This window comes from Citrus clementina, unplaced genomic scaffold (genome assembly GCF_000493195.1).
Source record: "Citrus clementina cultivar Clemenules unplaced genomic scaffold, Citrus_clementina_v1.0 scaffold_2, whole genome shotgun sequence".
NCBI classification, from domain to species: domain Eukaryota; kingdom Viridiplantae; phylum Streptophyta; class Magnoliopsida; order Sapindales; family Rutaceae; genus Citrus; species Citrus x clementina.
This window is the reverse complement of record NW_006262688.1, coordinates 18187379-18192249: the sequence shown is the minus strand read 5'-3', so window position 1 is coordinate 18192249 and position 4871 is coordinate 18187379.

Sequence of the window (4871 nt, the reverse complement as noted above, 5' to 3'; positions counted from 1 at the left end):
TTAATAATCAAATTTTTTTCTTGTAATTATTTAATTTTTGAACATTTTCTTACAATAAACATTTTGTAATATTTTAAAATTAAATGTAAAAAGTATAGGGAAAATATTTTATTATTTGTCTTACAATAAATTTTTATTTGTCATTCAAGTTTTCTCATAATAATTTTTTTTATCATTTTATAATAATTTTCTTATATATTTATTATAATAAAATTTTCACAAAATAAATAAGTACAAAAAAAATTTTATTATTAATTTTTTTGCTCATAACAAAACATATATTTCTTATTTTTAATGCTTAATTTTTATTTAGCTTCTATTCATGTGATTTATTTAATTTATAATAAATATATATAAAAGAGTAGTTGAAAATAAGGGTAATATTATAAACTTATATTGTCATGGGGGGTTTTGGCCATTATAAAAACAGCAGGGGGTAAATGGTATATGTTGATTACTGTAAGGGAGAAATTGACAATCTCCCATGTATATATGTTGAAAATGTGTCTGCCTCTTCAACAATCAAACATCTTTTATTGAACTCCTTCTCATACTTTGTAAAATTTTTTAGCCATAACAATAGAATAGTAATTTATAAAATTGAATCAATCAAAGAAAAAATTTGCAAGCCGCATTGGATTTAGAACAAAATTAATGTTTTATCACTACAAAATCAACATTATGAAAACACACAAAACACAAAACAACAGTTTTTCTATTAATGTCTTACAAAGGATAAAAGCTCGTTTAATCCCTCTATTTTGAGGTTAGTGCCTATTTAGTCCCTGTATTTTTAAAAATACCTCAAAATATTTCTATTGTTAAATTATTGACACCCTTGCCATTAGTTGTTGCTCCTTTTGCCTTACGTTTACAATATTACTCTCTTACAATTTCTTTTTTTGGACATTAATAAACAAATTAAATTACAAATTTAACCCAAAAAAATAAACAAAAAATATTTTTATTTTTTAACACTCTAAGAAGTTAATATATTAATTTTTTTATTAATGCCAAAAAAATTAGCAATTTAATTTATTTTAAAATATTAATTTTTTTGGACATACGTGAGCGTCCACAAAAATTAATATATATTCTTTTTGTTTTTATTTTATTTGTTAGGTTTAAATTATTAATTTTTTAATTAATATCCAAAAAAATTATTGTAAGAGGATAATCTTGTAAAAACAAGCCAAAATGAATAAAAAGTAACGACAAAGGTGTCATTAGTTTAATAACAGATTTGTTTGAAGGTATTTTTAAAAATACAAGAACTAAACATGTACCAACCTCAAGATATAAGGAATAGACGAGCTTTTACTCATCTTACAAATATTAGGTTGTTTGGTTGTGGTTTTTCTTTTTAAACTTGAATCTTCGTTTTTCAATCTTTGTTTTTCTGCAAATTTGGGGTAGTTTCTTCGTGATTTAATTTGTTGTTAGATGGATTTTGTTTGATTTACATAGGATTTAGCTAACCATATGAAATTTGTGAAGAGAAAGGAAATTGCAGAACCAAATATTATAACAATTTAATTTATATAAACTGATTTTAGACTAAAGCTACGTTGTAAGAAAAAGGGATTAAAAAGTTAAATTAAGTTTAAAACAACATCGTTTAGATTTAGGAAATTAAAAAAATAAATTAAAATAAAAATTACATTTTTTTGCCAATGGTTAGTGCTAGTTATCAGAAGTTTAGTATCAACATTTCTCACTTTTCTAGTAGTGTTTCATAGAATGAAGTTAATTCAAAGATTAGCATATTTTATTTATAATTATGGTCTCCAACAAATGAGTAAATATGCTCTCAAGCTAACTTTCTTAATGGCTTAATTATTTTAGGAGTACAAGGGCACCAACAAGACATTGAAAAGCTGGAGACGCTTAGCGCTCATCATTTTCCCAATTCAATATGTAAATAGCCTATTATTATGTATTATGTTTAGATAGTTTATGGTTAAAAATGCAGAGGCTGTTGCTAATGTGGATGATTAATTAGTATTATAAGATATGTAAATTAAATTATTGAGATGGAGTACCGAGTTTTGTCCATAAAGTGTAATTTATGGCTTTGAGAGTATTTTTGACTTACAAGTATGGATCCAGAAGTTATAATTTCCATGGTAAACATTTATTGCATAGTTATGTCGCATAAAATTAGTTGTATTTTCGTATATTTGTAAAGTAATTATGTAATTTTATTGGTTTAAGTGGAGTTATAAATGTGACTCAACTTGCAAACGTCGACTATAACTGAGCCTGAGCGTCGCCATTATGAGTGAAATATATATTAAACTTATATTTTATATTTTTCTTATGATTTTAATTATAAAAAAGTGAATCTATTTACAAAGTAATGTTTGATGCTTTGATTTAAGTTTTCTACAAATAAATTTTATTTGCATATTGATGTATTAAGATATAATAAATGGTTTTCTTTATTTATTATAAATTCATGAGAGTATTTTAGTGAAATGATATTTAGATTTGAAGTTCTTATAAAATGCTTATGCAAATGTGTATAATAGTTTATTGTCAAAATCATTCAACAGTGTCCTTCCCTTCTGGATACAGAAATGAGTATAGTGATGCAATTATAGATATTCAGTTATATAGACACAATATATAGATACAATTGAGATAGAGATCCTTTAGGGCCTGTCTAAGCACATATAGGGCCTTGTTTCGTGTGGTTAGATGTTTTTGTCCTTTAGGGTCTATTTTATGCATGCAATATGATCAGATATAGTGAGAAATATGAATGGCATGTCATTTGTCTACTTGTTATAGCTCCGAAGATGACAAACTACTTTCAGTATGTCACTGCACCGCATGTATAACGTCCAAGGTATGATTAGATTATTTGCCTAAGTACTCGTTTAGTGACAGTTTTAGAATCATGTTTATATTCTCTCTGTTGAAATGATTTTCTTCATTATATGCAGCATTATATATTACTTTTTAATGTTAGTCACATGGTTTAAAGTTTATATATTTTATTTACGTTGTTACATATAGTTTGATGAAAATTGTATTTTACAAAAATATAATTATTTTAAACAAGTTTATTTTTAAAACCTATTATCTACCCACTAAATTTTATATCTACCATATTTCATTAGTTTGTTATCCTTAAGTTGTTTCTTGATTTAATGAGAACTATTTATTAAAAAAATACATATCTTTTTTCTTCTAAATTTTTTCCTTAATTTAGTTTAAAAAATCATTTGGATTAAAATATACCTCTAATTTTCCATTTTAGAATAATTCAAAGGGATTTTCCATTTTAAGATCTAGTTTAAAATAATTTTATATAAGATTGTAAAGTATTAAAATATTTTTTAAATATTTAAATAATTTTAAAATGTATATACTGTTACATTAATTTTTTTTATATTTCTATTTATTATCACATTTGAGTCAATTTTTTTGAGTTAATAGAGTTAAGGGTATTATGGTCAATAGGATATTTTCTTGTCTCTTATTTTTTGGGGTCTGTATAATTATCTCCCCAAAATTTAGGATTATATGTTTTTCCCTTATTTTTCAGATTAAAACTAGAAATTGTAGGGGTTTAATATTATTGTTATTGTATCTTTATAAAGACAATAATTTCTATCCTTCTTGACTAGAAAGTTCCACAATCTTATTCACTCAAAAATTTCAAAGTATATTTTTTTTTCACTTAATCATTAATTAGTTATCTTTAGTTATTTCCTGGTTTAAATATAATTCTTCATTACAAAAATACATATCTTTTTCCCTAAATATTTTTCCTCAATTCAGTTTAAAAAAAAATCATTTAGATTAAAGCATATATTCCATTTTCTATTTTAGAACAATTGAAGAGTGGGTATTCGACATTCGACTCCCCCAATTTTTTATTATTATTGTTAGAATTATTTTTACTAAGATTAAAATTAGACATTAGTGGTTTAATATTATATTATTTTTATTATAGTAAAATCTTTCTATAGGCATAATTTTATAACCAAATTAATTTATTAGTATGAGGAGATTATAACTTACTAAAGTTATAGTTATAAAAATGATTATTTTGACTTCGTTATTTTTAGTGCAAGTAGTACAAAGGTAAACACGCATTGCATTGATAAATGTAGTTTATCAAATTCAATGTATAGATATTGATAAAAAGATATAAACGTAGTTTCAAAATATTAATTCATAAATTCATGTAGTATTGAAAAAAAATGTAAAGTTATCTTAAAAGTTTAAAGAATTATTGTCTCAAACAATTATAGAAAACTTTTGTATTCAATCTTAGACTTTTAATGTAGCATAGCATATATTTTTCATTATTATATGAAGTCGAGTTATTTAAAATAGATCCAAAAAATGTATAACTTATTTATTGAATTTATTTTTATTTAGGGAAAAAGACACTTACACCCTCAAAGATTTTGGAAAATGTTCACAAAAACCCCAAATTTTCAAAAAGGGACACGGAAATTCATTTTTTACTATAATATCCTTTGAATTTAATGATTAAAAAAGTTGTCTTTAAAGTTTTTAAATTAATACAAATTCAATACAAATAATATAATCTATCCAGTAAACTAATGACATTAAATTATTTTTAACATTTAAAATAATATTAAAATTTTAAATTATTATATTTATTTTAATAATATATTTGTATTTATTATAAAGATTTTAAATGAATCTTTGAGTTACATTTTACAATTAACAAAATATATCCCTATTAATAATATTAAAATAATTTCTTAAATAAATATTCAAAATAATTTAAATTTATTTATTTTAATATTATGTTTCTATTTATTTTTAAAAGTTACTTTAATGTAATAATATATGTCGAATAGATTTTAAATATAAAATATTTTAAA